Raw genomic sequence first — 18,667 nt, 5'->3', positions numbered from 1 at the left:
ATTTGTGTCTCCACAGGACGAATTCTCTGAAGAACCAGGTTCCCTGCTCTGGTGTCCTTCCTGACCTGCAGGTAAATCCATGGCCTGTAACAGTAACAATATTTCTCTTGGTAGTAGTGTTAGAAAACTCTTTTAAAGGATCATGTTGTGACGATCGCACGTCAGACCCCAGCCCTTCTCACCAAACTCGTGACCGAAGGGCTAGCCAATCTAAAACTGCGATGTCATGCGCGTAACAATGCCACGCCCAGCTGCACCCTGCACAACGATTTTCCAGCTAATGGACCACAAATCGATGTACCGGCAGCCTGGCAGCGATTGTTACTGGGTCAAGTTAATTACGCAATTAACCCTTCACACTGCCACCACCTCCTTTTTGTGCAGAAAAAGAGGAAACTCAGCAATATTAGCAATAACACTATGATGGTTGAGATAATCATCTGTATAGCACTGTCACCGCAGACAGGTTATACAGGGGGTTAAACACATACAGTAGCACTCTTTTAGAGGCAGGCATTCGTAAGTTGCAATAAGGAGCTTTAGAAACAGTTCAACACTTTCAGCAAGAAAGATTTATTACTAAAAGGTCAAAAGGGTGCAATAAAAATATTTACAGAAAAAAGATGTAACATATATATATATATATATATATAAATACAGAGAACAATAGCACAGCAAAGAGGTAACAGAAAGGAGTTTAAAGGGTTAAAGTACTTGCCAATCAGCCTTGGGTTAAGCAGATCAAGTTTCAGAGCAAAAGGGCACCGTCTCCCAAGTTGGTTCTGATGTTAAAAGGGATAATTCTTCAACTTACACTCTTAGGCCTGACAGCCTATTTTGTCGTCCCCCAGCAGGGGGTGTCTCTGAAGCCAAGGATCAATGCCTCATTTGGGGAGGGGTTGTCTGGGCGGAGACCCAAACTAGAACCAAAATGTCTCCTAGCTCATATTTTGGCTCATAACTTTTCCTAGGCATAACATTCCATCCGCGGGTAGATTAATATGCAGACGCATCTGAGGAATGGTTAGATATGAAATACATACCTGAATGATTCAAGAGATGTAATTTTCTGCTTTCCTATGTATTCCAGCCAGGGAGTGTGACCCACCAAACGATTTGTCTGATCGTGAGCAATCTGAAGATATATCAGATACAGATGCGAGCGCAACACTACAATCTAATGAGAAACAGCTAGCATATAAAGGCAATCCACAACACCTCAGAGTTAAAAAATAAAATCGATATGCAGCGCTAAACAACACAACAGGTAAGTAGTATTCTTGATTCATAAATACTGAACATTCAGATATATACAAAATGCATAAGCACTAATAATAGTGCAAAGTTAGTATAGTGATAAACACATTTGTACCATTGCTAATATAAATGTTTAAATAGAATAACGAAGTGGCGATGGTAGTGAGTCTAATCACATGAAAATAAATTTCATCAAAAATAGTGCTCGGTGTTCCGTGACTTCAATTGCTGTTGTGAAAATATGGTACTATAATGCACTTATTGTAAACAAAGAAAGCATTATATGTAAAACATAAATGTAGTAACATCAGGGTCTGGTCTATGGTCACGGTATTCTCTGGCTCTATGGTAGACTCTCAGAGATGGAACGACTCACTCACTCGGGGGGTCACCTCATTGTAGCAGATTCATCCAAACCGGCTCAGAAACCCTGGTAGCACCTTCCCAAATGGCTCCACCTTATGAGGCTCGCAAGAAACGAGCCAAGGGGCAAAATGGTACTGATAGTGCAGTATATTTATTGTAATAGAAAATAGAACCGAAACAATATAATGAACTCACATGTAGTAATAAAAAATGGCCGCCAGGCCTTCCTCATAGGCTGTCTGCGGCTAGGGCGTCAATCTGGGGAATCAGTTCCCCAGCTATCCCCAGCTGTCAAATTGCACAGGGACACACCAGAAGCTCTGTACAGCACAATGGCAGTTAAAGGCATCCTATGTGTCCTCACGCCAATTCCAACATGCAAAAATTGCAACACAATGGCAACTAAAGGCATCCTATGTGCCCCCACACCAATTCCAGCATGGAACACAAAAATTGCAATCAGCCATTAAAAGGTGCACATGATAGGGCTTTACACAACAACAAATATATTTTCCAGCACAATTACCAGTTAGCCAGCTGGCCAAAAAATTACATTGTTTAACAATTTGCAACATTGCATTACATGTATTAGCACTTTCTGGTGTCATTCATTTTAAAGGCAGTGCACATGTGTTGCAGCGTACCACAATGCATAGTGATGCACTATTAAGGAATCAGCATAGTGCATTCTTGTGCATTGGTAGCCTATTCAAAATGAATTTGCTGCCTTAACGCAAGGCGTGTTAACCTGTGACACAACACAATAAAATGGTAAAGTGTGCATGGATCTTTACTGAAAGTTTGCACAGAAACAGGATGCACAGAAAATGAGCAATGCTTTCAGCAGACCTTAGTATGAAAAATGTATCACTACTGCAGATCATGTGCATACTGTATCTCAAAACATTTAGAGATTGTAAAGATGAACATGAATGGAAGAGAGGGTCCTGTCATTCATCCATCTTTCCCCCATTCACAGAATGTGCTGCTTTTTACAAAACCAATGCAAATTGACTTTTGTGAAAGGAAGGAGAGGACAGAAAGGGACAGGTGCCTATTGGAGCCTTCTTCATTGTATTGCAATGTTAAACCAGAAGCTGTGAATGCACCGGAAAGTCAGTGCTGTAAAGAGGACTGGGGATCACTGAAGAGAAGATTTCTACAGGAACCATCAGCCAGTAGGACATGGGACTTTCATCATCACAGTAAAGTTATGCGACTGCAGCTATAGCAAACTAAAAAAAAAATGGAACTAAACTTCAGCTTTACATGTACAATGAGTAAGCATACAGCTCCTTATCACCCCTCTAACCACACTATAAAAAATTTATGTGCAAATATAGTTAAACCTCTAGTGTTTTTTTTTTCACTGCTGCTTTTCTTAAAGCAGTATTACACTCAAAATCAGAAATGTTGTGGCTTACCAATCCTTAGATGTGATGGCTGCATTCGTTTTTCTTTTTTTAGGCCTTTACCCCTCACTTTTCACCTGGTGATCTGGCCAGTTACATGCTTTCTGTATTAGAGTACTTATACTCCGGATAAACGACCAACAGGGACACTTTTGGGAAGCAGCATTGTTAATCTGGTGGGAGGGGAGTGTTAGACAGAATAGCAGATTTAGATACACTAACAAATTGAAGCCAAACTCCAGCTCACACAGCAGTTACAGCAACAGTTTTTTGGGGGTATAAAGGTTTTATTATTAAATAAAGGCTGTTCATTGTAAGCACCTTTGTCATTGGTAAATGGTCTCAACATTTCAACTACTAGATCTGCAGTACAGCTTCTTATGTTGAAAAACAACAGACTTAGCCTGTGTTCACACTAGACTGAGGTGCAGTGTGGGAAACCCATGATCCGTGCACTTTTCCACACTGCATTCAAATTGCACTGCTCTTGCGATCTGCAGCAGGTGTCAGTGCAATGTTAATGACACCTCAAATGAAGGTCGCAAAAGCAGTGCGCTTGCTTGTATCACATCACATGGTGCAAAATGACCATGAGATCCAGATGCAGTGTGATTCCAAAATTGGTGCATGCACTACTTTGGTGCAATGCAGTGGATTTTGAGCCCATTCAAAATTAATGAATTAACTGCATCACATGTGAATTGTACAGTAATGCGGTGCAATTCATATGCGGTTCATAGTGTGAACCAAGGCTTCCTGGCAAAGAAAAAGTCTTAAAAAGAAACTAATGTGACCGAAGGACTAGCTAATCTAAAACCGCGCTGTCACGTGCATAACAATGGCACGCTTAGCTGCAAACTGCGCAAAGATTTTCCAGCTCACTGGACCACAATCTATGTGCCGCAGCCTGAGAGCGATTGTTACTGGGTCAGGTTAATTACGCAATTAACCCTTCACACTGCCACCACCGCAGTACAGAGAAGGAGGAAACTCGCCAATCTTAGCAATAACACTATGATGTTTGAATAAGCGTCTGTATACATACTGTCACCGCAGGCTGAGGTATGCAGAAGTTTAAACACACAGTAGTGCTCTTCAGAGACAGGGATTCTTAGTTTGCATTAAAGAGCTTTAGAAACAGTTCAGCACTTTCAGAAAATAGGATTTATTACTAAAAAGGTCAAAATGGTGCAATAAAAATATTTACAGAAAAAGATGTAGCCAATATATATATATACATATATATATACATATATATATATGTATATATATATATATATATATATATATATAAATACAGAGAGCAATAACACAGCAGAGAGATAACAGAAAGAAGTTTAGAGAGGTAGAATACTTGCCAGAGTACTTGGTTAAAGCAGATTCAAGTGTCCTGAGCAACAGGGTACCGTTTCTCCCAAAATTGGTTCCTGATGTTAAAGGGGAGAAATCTCTTCATCTCACCTCTCTCAGGCCTGACAGCCTCTTTTCTAGTTCTCCAGCAGGGGGTGTCTACTGAAGCCAAGGGCCAATCGCCTCATTTGGGGAGGGGGGTTTAGGCGGAGACCCAAGCTAGGACCACAATCCCTCCCAAGTTATACCCTGGTCAATAACCTCCCATAGGTACACGTAGCATCCTATCCACTGGTAGGATAATATGCAGAATGATATTCTGAATGTCCAGACACAAAATATGACATATTTGCTTGGGACGGTTAAGGAGATATCGCTTTCTGCTCTCAGGTAGACGTAATCTAGGGATGTAAGGTATCAGGTGACTCGCATTAATCTGACCTGTCGTAATATATGCTCTGTTTTATTGTACATATTTCCTGCCGAAAAATATGAAATTGTATGAAAAAGTGGTTTCACATGGGATGCAGGATTTACTGCTATTCCGGAATGCTTTCAAGTCCAGTGACTGGCGGATTTATAGCTTTACGATCAGCGCAGAGCAAGAGTCTGCCAGACACACTGGTATCAGCTAATGGGGTTTACAACCATGAAGTGTATCCAGCTGTGTCTGATGCACTCCTGAACTCAGCCACACCAGACCACATGCCATTTAACAGGAAGGGAGGGGGGACTGATTTGGAGTGATAATGACACAAGATGGAGGATCTTTGCAAAATGGATGTCCGCGTCCATATTTGTACGTACAATTGCTACACCTCCCTCCCTTCCTGAAGACTGCTGTGATATATGACAATTTGCCTAGGCATGGAAACCAGGAAGTAACCAAAGGAATGTAAAAAAAAGTTTAAAACAAGTACATATGGTATACAGTATGTGCCTATTTATTAATGCTAGCAGCATAAGGATGAAAAATAGTCAGTGTTGATTGATAGAGTAAAGATCTGCTTTAAATGGCACAAATATTCATACAGATCTATGCCTGGGACATAAAAGAGGGACAGTTGATAAGAACAGAGTGACAAACCGTGAAATAGGGCGACACTTGAGATTTACGCATGTGACCTTAGGCTGCCTAAATTAATAACTAATACAGACTATGATAGAGACTTTACAATGTAAGCTCATTCAGGAACAGGGGCGGACTGACCATTTGGAAACCCGGGCAGTGCCTGAGGGCCTGGGGTCAGTAGGGGGCCCCATGAGATGCCCCTGGTACCTTTTTCATAGGCCTTTTTGAGTTTGGGCAAGGACACAGGGCCCCATGATCCCCTATTGCCCGGGGGCCCTATGAGTTGTCAGTCCGCCCCTGTTCAAAAATGGCTAAAATTGATTTGGCTTTGTAAAGTCTTATTTCCTGTGCCAGGAATTTAACAATGAAAGCAGATTAACCGTAAAAGGAGGTGGTTTCCAATTTTGACAAAAAATTGTCAATGATTTAGTTGCATTTAGATACAGAATGCTAAGAATTTTGTTTATAATCTTTAATTGGTTTGGTACATAGACCAAACAAAGCATCAGCAGGGACTTTCCTGCTCTATACCAAACTATTAACCCTGTACCAAAATGTTATTAATCATATGAGTATCCTTCTACCATGCAATAGCAACATGGCATCCAAACCCAAAAGCAAAAATGTAACGTATTGCAGTTTATAAATCCTTAGATGTGCTGGCTGCATTGATTTATTTTTTTAAGCCTTGTTCACACCTATGCAATCTGCTGCGGGTAAAAAATTCCCTGACCCTCTCCAAAAACAGAGCAGCTGAAAACACATAGATAGGAATGTGTCCCATAGGAAACCGTTTGTGTGTTTTTTTCAATTCTTTTTATTTGAATTTTTGCACAAATACCGGTGCATAAACCTAAAAATTGTGCATCACAGAGCGCCATCATAGTATAGGCCCTGAAAATTACAAAGAAAACAGTAACACCGGGTGCCACTTGGCATGCAATTTGCCATGCCATGCAACATGCAAATCGCATGGCAAGTCGCATTGTCTTGCAAGTTGCACATCAAGTTGGAATACCTCCTGACTTTGAAATCGTGTGACATCACTGTAAGTTGCATTATTTCAAAGTCAGATCGGTGTTACCGGGGTGTAAATCAAATTTTGAGCTGCTGTCTAAATAACAGAGAGCAACCTGTATGACTAAAGAAGGTCAACCCCCCCCCCCCCCGTTAAACCGCCTCCCCTCCCAAACCAATTATTATCCAGGAAAAACACTCCAAGACTGTAATATCCTCTAACTGTCCAGGAACGGAAACACAAGAGCAAATAAGAACAGGTACAAACCCTTATTCTTGCTATCACAAACTTCACTATACGGAGATGCGAGGAATAGTCGTATGGCTAACGAGTAGTAAGGACTTGTAAGGGACCTCAGTAGAATAATCAACGTGGCTTACCTCGTTGTGTCAGAAGAGGAAAGCCTTATTTGCTAGACCTTGTTCAATTTCTTTACACAATCCCTAGAGAACTAAGTGGCTTTGTAATATGGGATCATAGCATTCACTAGACTTTTCTAAGAGGAAACCGTCAAGGCAGTGGGTTTCTTCCATTGCAGTATGATAGCCTTGCGAGCATAGAACAATAAGATGTTGAGTAGGGTTCTATGAGCACTTGCTCCATTAGGCCAAGGAGGCATACAGAGACAGACAGAGGTAGTATGACCCTCCATGAGGCATGTTGTAACACCCTTCCAGAAAACACTGACTGGCAATTCCATAAAATATAGTCGAATTCGGCAGGGGAGTGGGAGCATCGCCAGCACTCCACTGAGGAAGTAGAGTATATCCCAGCCAACCTAGTCAAGGTAATAATATATTCTATGCAGGAATTTGAAGTGAATCAATCTATCCCTAGCCGATACTAGGTATTTAAATGGGTTATCCCAAATGTCATCCCAATCTTCTCCTTGAACACCCGGAACTTCCACACTCCACTTTTCTCTACACCTTTGTAACATTTTCTAAACATTTCCTTATACACTACTGATAATGTTTTTGAGAGCGAATCATTTTGCAACAAATTTTTAAGGACCGTAGGCTGAGTCTAAATGGTCAAGTCACTGAATTGAGATTGGTATGCATAGTGTGATTGAAGATAACGCAAAGAATAATGATTTGGCAGATTCGATTTTTCTTTTAATTGATCAAACATGATCAATTTGCTGTCCCTAACAATGCTGCCCACCCTTTTGATGCCGCTGGACGCCCATATCATTGGGTCCAGTATGGAGTAAAAGTGAGGCAAACATGGAATCATCCATAAAGGAGAGGATGGCAAAACCCCTGCCATTTCTGGTTGCATCAATTTAGGGGCAACCTCCCAGACCCAAATGATGGCTTTCATGGAGCCTGTGAGCGGAAGAGAAGACCTTGTTCCTCTGAACAGAGCTAATCTTAGGCTTTCATAGGAAATGTTAAATGGATTGTAGTGAGCAGGGCGGACTGACCATTTGGAAACTCGGGCACTGCCCGAGGACCGGGGGTCACTAGTGGGCCCCATGAGATGCCCCTGGTACCTTTTTCATAGGCTTTTTTGAGTTTGGCCAAGGACACAGGGGCCCCATGATCCCCTATTGCCCGGGGGCCTCATGAGTTGTCAGTCCGCCCCTGTAGTGAGTTTCTGCAAGATGCAAAAAGCACTACAAAACGCATAGGTGTGAAACAGGCCTTAGGCTTTTTCTTCTATTTACACCTGGTGATTGTTTTTTTTCAACTTCCTTTAACAGACCAAGCTGTCCAGCAAAATTGACAGAGAGTTGAGACTAGATATGAGCTTTCTTGGAGAGACACTAAGAGTGGAGACACCCTAAATCAGTAAGTGTTACTGGACGTAATAATAGTTGAAAATAAAGTTTAAAAAAAAGCCTGAAACAATGAAAACAAATGCAGCAACACATTTTAGGATTGGAAAGCTGCAATATATTATGTTTGCTTTTTGGGTTTAGATATGCTTTAAGGGTCAATTCACACCAGAGAAACGCAATACAGATGCTTCCCAGTGTGGTTTTGATGTGTTCAAGTTAATTTTTTCCCCTCTCTTTTTCTGCCATTTAAATAGGGACATGTGCATTCCAGTGCGTTTTTGGTGCATTCCGGTGCGTTTTTGATAAGTTTTACCACATTCCAGTACAGTTCTGTGCAGGAAAAATGCAGCCTGTTCTACTTTTTTTCTGCGTCCGGAACGTACTGGAAGTGCAAGCATGATGTAAACTATGACATTGACAGCCATATAACCTACTTTCTGTGCGTTTTGGATGCAGAAAAAAAGCACACTGAAACACATGTAGTGTGAACTGGCCCTAAAGGATATTTAAACCTGAGAATAAAGCTCCTGTTTAAACTGATGCGAGCATGTGTATGTATGCATATGGGGTTGGGACCTTAGAATGTAAGCTCTTTCAGGGCAAGGACTGATATGAATGAATAATGTGTAAAGTGCTTTGTAAATATCTGTACTACTCACATAAGCTCCGAAAGAGTTTACCCCCTTCATGACCAGGCCATTTTTTGCTATTTAGCATAGTGCTACTTTAACTGGTAATTGCGTGGTCATGCAATGCTGTACACAAATGAAATTTATATGTTTTTTCCACACAAATAGAGCTTTCTATTTAAAAATCGAATTTCTTCATAAATATAGGCCAAAATGTATTCTGCTACATGTCTTTGGTAAAAAAAAATCCCAATAAGTGTAAATTAATTGGTTTGTGTGAACGTTATAGCGTCTACAAACGATGATATATATACTGATATTTTTATGTATTTATTTTTATACTAGTAACGGCAGTGATCAGCGACTTAGAGTGAGACCTTCGGTCACCCTCTTCTTCCATCCTATGCTCTCTCACTCACATCTTCAATCTCTCCCTCTCTACAGGTGCATTCCCCTCCCCTCTAAAGCACGCGCACATCACTCTAATACTTAAAAAACCCTGCCTAGACCCCACCAACCCGAACAACCTTAGACCCATCTCCCTGCTGCCATTTACGTCTAAACTCCTAGAACTGTTAGTCTACAATCGTCTGAGCTCCCACCTCACTGACAACAACCTTCTCGACCCTTTACAGTCTGGCTTTCGCCCCCTACACTCCACCGAAACTGCCCTACTAAAGCTCTCTAATGACCTACTAACTTCAAAAACCAACGGCCACTATTCAATACTCCTACTACTCGACCTCTCCGCGGCTTTTGACACGGTTGACCATCCCCTCCTCCTCAAAAAACTAAACTCTTTTGGCCTCAGCGACTCTGCTCCCTCCTGGTTCTCCTCCTATCTATCGCAGCGCTCCTCCAGTGTTACCTATAACGCTGCCACCTCCTCCTCACTCCCTCTCTCTGTAGGGGTCCCCCAAGGTTCTGTCCTTGGACCCCTTCTCTTCTCCACCTACACCTCCTCCCTTGGTCACTTGATAAGCTCCCACGGCTTCAATTACCATCTCTATGCTGATGACACACAAATCTATCTGTCTACCCCTCACCTCACCCCTTCAGTTTCCACCCGCATCGCTAGCCTACTAAGCGACATATCAGCTTGGATGTCACTCCACTTCCTCAAACTCAACCTTTCCAAAACTCTGCTCCTAGTATTCCCCCCTGCCTGCGCCACCCCCACTGACTTCACCATAAACATCGCTAACACCATCCTCAGTCCATCCCCTCACGCCAGGGTACTAGGTGTAATCCTAGACTCCCATCTGTCCTTCCAGCCCCAGATCCAATCGCTGACAAAATCATGTAGACTTCACCTCTGCAACATCTCCAAGATCCGACCGTTCCTAAGCCTGGAAACCACTAAGCAACTTATTCACTCCCTTGTCATATCACGCCTCGACTACTTTAACTCCCTCCTCATTGGCCTACCTCATCGCAGGCTATCCCCCCTCCAGTCTATCATGAACGCTGCTGCCAGACTCATCCACCTCACTAACCGTTCTGTATCTGCCACCCCTCTCTGCCAATCCCTCCACTGGCTCCCAGTTGCCCAACGGATAAAATTCAAAACTCTAACAATGACCTATAAAGCCATCCACAACACTGCCCCAATTTACATAACCAATCTTATCTCTAAATATCACCCAAACCGTACACTCCGCTCCTCGCAAGACCTCTTACTCTCTAGCTGCCTTATCTCCTCCTCCTGTGCTTGTCTCCAAGACTTCTCCAGGGCGTCACCCATCCTCTGGTACTCCCTACCCCAATCTATCAGACTGTCACCTACTCTACTTGCCTTTCGGCGATCACTGAAAACCTTTCTCTTCAGGGAAGCCTATTCCGCCCTCTGCTAATTCTGGAATCCTCCACTCTTCCAACCACTCCATCCCCCACAGTGACTACCTACTGTACCATTCACCCCTCCCTCCTAGATTGTAAGCTCCAAGGAGCAGGATCCTCAAATCCCTCTTGTATTGAACTGTATTGTTACTGTATTGTCTCCCACTATAATGTAAAGCGCTGAGCAAACTGTTGGCGCTATATAAATCCTGTATAATAATATTAAAATAATTATAGTGCAAAGATCTGTAAAAAGTCCTTAGGGCGAATCCACACTAAGGAGAGCTTTACCGCTGCCACAGCTCTCTGTGGCTGGCTGCCCTAGATGGCAGTATGGTGCGCGATTCAACTCATCGTACTGCTTTTTTTATTTATTTTTTTGTATAAGCTTTATTTGAAGTGTGTAAAACGTATACTTCATCCACTGCAATGTAAGGCAGAGCGATGCACTGTGTTGCAATGTGAATGGGACACAAAGGAAAAAATAATTCCTGTGTGTCCCTGTGGTGACAGACATTTAACCATGCTGTCAGTGGCGTCCCGAGGCATCCTACGGGGATTGCCGGCTTTCTTTACAACTTACCTTTTCGTGAAGTGGGTCCAGTGTCACCCCGTATAGGTTGCATGCTGACGATCCCCGCAGGATGAATCGGATCTGCGGATTGGGGAGCATAATGGATTGGACTCCGATCCATTATGCTCAATCTGCAGATCCGAACCATCCTGCGGGTATCTTCGGCATGCAATCTATACGGGGTGACACCGGACCCGCTCCACGAAAAGATAAGTTGTAAAGAATGCAGATGATCCCCGCAGGATGGATCGGATCTGCGGATTGGGGAGCATAATGGATTGGAGTCCGATCCATTATGCTCAATCCGCAGACCCGATCCATTCTGTGGGGATCGTCGGAGGGGTGTCACCAAGTGTTGCCGCAGCGGGTGACACCAACCCTAGGGACACCCCTGCATGCGGTAAAACGTCAGTCACCGCACATAGTGTGAATTGGCTGGACTCCAGGTAGCCCTAAAATACACAATATCTGAAACATTTTCAAGGGTTATCCTCCAGGGTGAAAAGGTTGCAAAAGACTGGTGTAGAGCTTTGTTTATTAATAAAACATAAAATTAGTTTTACACTTGCAATTAAAAACATAGAAGCAGAGAATACAGAGTGTACGGTATTGGCATCTGATCTTAAAGTGGACCTTCACTCAGAGAAAGAAGTGCCACTATTTTTTCTCTCCAACCCCACCCCTAACACCTTATCTTTTTTTTACGGGGGGAAGAAAAAACTTTTTTGACCTGTACCAGTTCCCACTTCCTCAGTTCTCGCCTAGGCCCCCTGCCACCCATCATAGCCCACAGCCTCCTGTGACACATTATATGACCAGTCCCACAGCACCGCATGACCTTACGTATGCGCAGTGGGGGGCTGGCTGTGATTCTAGATCCAAGATTTCAAGATTTTGGATGGTGGGACCTGCAGCAGTAGGAAGAACAGCGCTGACCTCCAGTCACTGGTAAGCACCCGATTTTTAAACGTGAACAGCTTCAGTACTTGTAGCTTTAACTAGACACACCACCAGGGCATGCCATGAACTATGAGCCAATGGTGCTCTAAAAGAACTACTTAGTGCCTATTATACCATTTTTTATTGCAATTACAATACTAAATTCGTGTTTTGAAATGGGACTATATAACCATACAGGTTATGGTTAGAAGGGATTAAAGCAATAAAAAAGCCCTCACTCTATTTAATGTATCTCCAAATGACACCATAGTGCTAAGAAATTCATAGGTACTAACAGAACTGTAGTACAGACCATCCAAATGTCACTTCTTCACATTTCCTGGTAGCCTGCGCCAATGCTGTCCTCTTCAGACTGGGAAATATTAATATCAAACATGCAAAGAAAACAAAAGGGCGCAAAGGCCTAGTGCATTACCAGATAAAACTTTATTCAAGAGAAAAGCAGTGAGGGCTTACTCACAAAAGCCAAAAGCTAGTACAACAGTAAAAAAGCAGACCTGAGTGACATAGTAGCTCTTGTAAGGTTACGTGTCAACACGACCCTGGCGTCAATGAGACTCACCAGCTAACACGTTTCAAGGGACAAACCTTCTTCATCAAAACCTTTGGCTAACATTTTTCAGCCCATGAAACACGTTAGCTGGCCTAGTCTCTGTGATCCCAGTTGATACATAACCCTACGAGGACTACCCTATCACTCAGGTCTGGTTTTTACTGTTGTACTAGCCTTTGGCTTTTGAGAGTATGCACTAATTATTTCTTCTCTTGAATAAAGTTTTATCTGGTAATGCACTAGGCCTTTTGTTTTCTCAATCTAATCACTGTATAGAAGCCATTTCCATAGACTGCACTAATGATAGTCAAATAGCCAGAAACAGCTGTATGCAGTTTGCAAAAGTGGCTCTATACCATTAGGCTATATTTGCACTATACACTAATGGCTCTGGATGTGCATCCAGCTAATAGGGTCTAAAGTAATTAGTTCTCCTATTTTTGGGATATGTGATAGAATTAAACATGTCAATACCTTCTGTTTTTAGGTTTTGCTATGTATTTTCAATGTATGAACCTCTACACCATTTCAGGATGCATTGTCTTTTTTTTTTTGCATAGCCTGAAGGCTATTTGCATGAACTGGTAAAAACCATGTTGGCGAATAAAGTTCTCTTATTGTAATTTGAGGCCTGATATCCCATTATACCCCATTAGATGCATTATATAAGGTTCAATTTCTTCAGTTATGGCCATTTTGTTCTTGGCTGGATGGGGGGAACCAAGTACACCCCAGACCAGCTTTTCTAGGTTCTAGGCACCCAAATCTAAGATATTTATATTGTAATATGGCTATGATGCAACCAATAGAGGAAACCCAATGCTTCCTCTTCTGAACTCAAAAAGTAAAGATTTTCTATGTCACAGAAAACAATGGGAAATGTTAATTGGTGATGTGAAGCTCTGATGACTTCCATCATTCAATTATGTGCAAGCAAAAATTCAATTTTTTACATTTTAAATGCCGTGAATCTGTATTCTTTGCAAAGTAAATTTTTACCACATTCACTAAACTAAGAGAAAATTCCCTTGCAACTGAACAGCCTATGTGCCTTTAGTAAATCAGCCCTTTTGTCTTGAATTCTCCTAGCAGTGCCTATCCAGGTATGTGATGGTGGTGCCCAGGCACTCCTGTACCTACATCCTCATAGCTGCCTATATCTGCATTGTGAAATCTAAGGCATTACTTCCACTGATTTCTAGTTTTAGATTTTGGGTGCAATTCTGTGATGTGCTGCTCACTGTTCTCCATGTTGGAGGCTGTGGCATGAGGAAGAAAAGCCCTGTCTCTACCAAGATGGCTGCCTCCACACAGAGACACAATGTAGAACAAGGTATGGTAAGTCAGTAGTGAGTAAAAGATTAGATGCAGGGAGATCAAAGGCATTACTGATGACCAGTCCTTTGTCCTCTGCCTGCCTTTCTTGGGTCCAGCTTGCAGAGTTCAGTTCCTCTTCAGGACTTATTGGCATTATTTATTCACATATGTGCCTAAGCACATAAATTCATTCTACTGGCTGGAATAACTTAATATTCTAACCAATAGAATGAGTTTACGTGTATATGCTTCTAGACACAATATGCCCATAAACGTGCATAAGCGCATGTCACTAGGCACCACAACAACAACAAACAAGAATTTTTTATGTTGGATTTTCTGCCAGCTCCTGGAGTATTATAATATAAGTGTCTGCATGCAGCCTTAGAGTGGTGGTCAAGTAAAAATGTTTTTTTTTTTAATGCCCCCACTACCTGTTCTCCCCCCCCCCATCTTTAAACACTTACCTGACTCTCACCATTCCAGCACTGTCCCATCTGCAGCACTTCTCTCTGTCGCCTCACATGAGATACTGAAAGCTGTGAGAGGAAGGAGCAGTAAGCTGTGGCTTACCGACACTGAGTGTATCTATGGATGCACACAGCTTAGCTCAGGAGTGCATGAGTATAGGTAACCCCCTCAGCACCTGGCTTGCTAAGGAGGCACCTGAAGGAAGGAGGAGCACACAGTGCCAGCGGGGGACTGCCAAAGAGAAGGTGATACTGTTCTGTGCAATATCATTACACAGAGCTGGTAAGTAAAATCCCTTTTAAACCCAAATAAAGCGGTTTTAAACCCAAATTGAAAATGTGTTATATTGCAACTTACCAGTCATTAGATGTGGTGGATGCATAATTTTTCTTTTCTTTGGCTTTTTTCCCTTTTGTTTTCATCTGATGATCTGGCCAGTAACACACCTCCTGTATTAGTGAGACACAACTGTGGAGGAATGATCACAGGACACAGCATACAGCAGTATTCAGTTTGGGGGGATGGGAGTGTTAAATGTATTAGCAAATTTGAATACAATAACAAATTGAAGGCAAACTCTAGCTCACCCTTTATAATGAGTTACAGTAAACATTTTTTTTCTTTTGGGATAAAGGTTTTACATGAATAAATAAAAGCTGATAATTTCAATCACCCCTGTCCAACCCATATAAACTGATACATTGTGCTGGAGAGTTTGAGCTTTTGAAAAAACAGCAGATTTGCTGACTGAATCACTGGGTAAAAAGAGAAGAAAGAAATCCTTAAAAAGAAAACGAACACAGCCATCACATCTAAGAACTAGCAAGCTGCAATATAGTAAATGTTTGCTTCTGGGTTTAATACTGCTTTAATCACTTCAGAGGATTTACCCTCCTTCCTGACTACGCCATTTTTTACGATACGGCGCTGTGTGACTTTAACTAACAATTGCACGGTCATGCAACTCTGTACATAAAATAAATGTATGTCCTTTTTTTCCCACAAATAGAGCTTTCTTTCGGTGGTATTTCATCACTTCTCCGTTTTTAATTTTTTGTGCAATAAGCAAAAAAAGACCAAGAATTTTGAAAAAAACAATATCCAAAACATATTTAATAAAAACATGTAAAAAATCAAATTTCATCATAAATGTAAGCCAAAATGTATTCTACTGCATGTCTTTGCTAAAAACAAATCCCAATCATTGTAGATTAATTGGTTTATGTGACAGTTATAGCATTTACAAATGGTGGTATACACACTGGACTTTTTATTTTTATTTTTTTATACTAGTAATGGCGGCGATCAGCGACTTATAGCGGGACTGCAGTGGGCATTCTGACACTGGGTGGGAACTGGCTAACTGCCACTGACATCCCCAGTGACACTAATACAGTGATCATTGCTAATAAAAAGCACTGACACTGTACTAATGACACTGGGCAGGAAGGGGTTAACATCTGGGGAGATCAAAGGTATGCTGTGCTTTACATTATGTGCTGTGTGTGTTTTACTTGGGAGACATGCTGCTTTGTATTTCTCTACTGTGCAGAGAAATACAAGGCAGCATTTCCTTGCTGGCAGGAGGGAGACCTGTGTTGTTTACACACAGGTCTTTTATCTGTCAGCTTTCCCCGACGATCGCCGGGTATCAACGGGGAATCTCTGGCCTGGACCTGGTGATTGACATCCCTAGCCACCGATGGCGGCGCGGGTAGGGTGATGCGTGCTCCCTACCCGGAAATGCAAATCACGTATATATACGTGATTTTGCGTGGCCCTGCCGCCCTGTACCAGTGTTTCTGCTATAGGGCGGCGGGGGGGAGGAGTGATTAAAGGTGGTATTTTTCTCCCCACAACCCATTTTCCACTAATTATTAGAGCCAGATCTACACATGAAATGCCTGCTGCTGTTTTCAGAAAATTTGAAAAATCAGCCGACAAATCCATCTCAATTTATGGTTCTCAACTTATGAAATTTAGTTTCTGTCAAACTAATTAACAATTCCAGTTTTTTTCTTCACCTAAAGCATGAAACCAGCTGAAAGTGGAATTCCCCCACTAAAAAAAAAGAATTTTAAGATATATCTGTAGGAATGTGTTAGCTATAATTAGCAAAGACGTCTCAATCAATCAATCAGGTAAGTTGGTGCTTTTTGTGTGTTCTGACTTTCACACTCTGCTGAAACTGATATTGATCTGTGACTTAGAAGAAAGCGTGGGTGTATTGTGGTATGAGGAGATTGCAGGTTTCATCAACTACATAATTGTGCTTACATGTAGTGTGGCTAAAAGCGACAAGGAAGTCTATGGAAAGAATTAGAAGGTTTCATCAGCAGGAATCGAAACTGAAAACAGATATCTCAGTCAATGGCACAGTGCAATGCTTGTTTGCTTCTGCAATCAGCTGACTTAGAACAATGTTTGTCATGCAGCAGATAATAGGCATTGCTTACTTACCATTGTATTACCAAACATTTTAATTCCTAAAATAATACATTACTGTGCATGGAAGAAAACTGTCACCGAAGACAACCATTATTTCTTGTAAAAGGAAACCTTGGAGAAATGCGCAGAACCCACTGACCTCTCCTCCTGAAAATGCTAGTTTCCTGGCTTTCATGCTGAACCAATGGCTTTAAGACTTCTTGAGTCACTAACCTGGAGAAAGTTCAGACTTCTCTCTGACCTCATTGTGTGCTGTAAGGTTAAGGCTGGCCATACACTATACAATTTTCTGTCCAATTTCTTCCAAATTTTCTTTAGATTTACCTACAACTATGTAGCGCAAGGGCCTGACTAATTGGATACAATTGAAATTGTTGTTTAGGTTTGACCTCATATTATATGGTTTTTGGTAAATCTAAAGCAAAATTCTCAAGAAAATTGTATAAGGAATGGCCAGTCTAAGGCCGGCCATACATGGGACTTAAGAATGATCGGCTGATTTTTGCTCTGTTAGTGGGGCAATGACACTGGCCAAATTTCGTGGTTTCTCCCCATTTTGTTTATTGGGCATGCTGGAAACTTCGTGAAAAACAACTGCTTTTCAAAATCATTTGTGGCACCTTTGGATTGCAGAACGAACGATATTTTCGATTTTTGATAGAAAAATCATTTGGAATTTGACTCATGTATGGCCTGCTTAAGGTCTGTGACTCAGAATCCAGAGACTGCCAACTAAGTAGTATTTTCAGAAGAATTGCAGTGGCAGATTACCCGAATGGTACCTATGGTTATAATTCTGGACAATAAACACCTGTGGATTGCTTCAAAAAAGGCCTGGATTATTTCTTAGATACACAGAATATAACTGGATACTAACGTTTATAGGTAAAGTCGATCCAGGGAATATCGATTGCCTCTTGGGGGTTCAGGAAGGGATTTTGTTAACCAGCAGGAGCAAATTGGATCATGCTTTGCTGGGTTTTTTACCTTTCTCTGGATCAACTGTGGGTATAGGATTATAACTTCTTTTTTTTTTAATGGTTGAACTGGATGAACTTTTGTCTTTTTTCAGCCAGACTAACTATGTAACAAAAAATGGCAGGCTCAGTCAACACCGCTGGGTTTTTGAAAATTTTTTGAACAGTTTGGGGTAACTTTTGGACTTTGTGGCACAGCACAGCAGTGAAGAACCCCGATGGCACCCCAGCTGAGAGAGACTGACATAAAGGTTGCCTAAGCTAGCCATATGCTGGTAGGATGAATGGCCCCATGGTCATATTAAGTAATGGCATTGAACATGTAGCCATATTAGGTTAACAATGTCAGCATTCCCGCCTCTTTGTATACATGCAGCTACGGGACAGGAATTCCCCTGTTCACAGCTGATTGGCCTGCTACTCATTCATCAGTTCAACAGTTTGGACTGATCCCTAATTCCCATAAATATTGCCTTTCCCATGTGGTTGTAAACCCTTACATATAGCTACTGAAGTGACTGGCCTCAGGTGATACACAGAGATAAAACAAATCCTCTTGTTTCTGTTTATCCGCCGCCATCTCTTCTCTACAACTTCCTAAAACACAGATCAAATGCTATATCTCAGCTCCAACAGGC

At 41.8% G+C, this 18,667-nt stretch overlaps 1 long non-coding RNA gene across 2 annotated transcripts in view; it reads left to right on the top strand.

Annotated features, from left to right (window-relative positions):
* Positions 1 to 2,965, top strand: part of LOC149445659 (uncharacterized) — a 77,395-nt gene extending 74,430 nt beyond the window's left edge. For both annotated transcript variants that reach the window (XR_016306371.1, XR_016306372.1), the window contains exons 4-6: positions 17 to 71; positions 1,091 to 1,267; positions 2,603 to 2,965. This is a non-coding gene — a long non-coding RNA (uncharacterized LOC149445659). The remainder of the gene's footprint in view (positions 1 to 16; positions 72 to 1,090; positions 1,268 to 2,602) is intronic.
* Positions 2,966 to 18,667: the final 15,702 nt, after the last annotated feature.

This window comes from Staurois parvus, unplaced genomic scaffold (genome assembly GCF_062004578.1).
Source record: "Staurois parvus isolate SC_StPar_1 unplaced genomic scaffold, SC_StPar_1.0 ptg000715l, whole genome shotgun sequence".
NCBI lineage: Eukaryota > Metazoa > Chordata > Amphibia > Anura > Ranidae > Staurois > Staurois parvus.
Note: the sequence above shows the minus strand (reverse complement) of the source record. Positions and strands in the feature narration are given on the sequence as shown.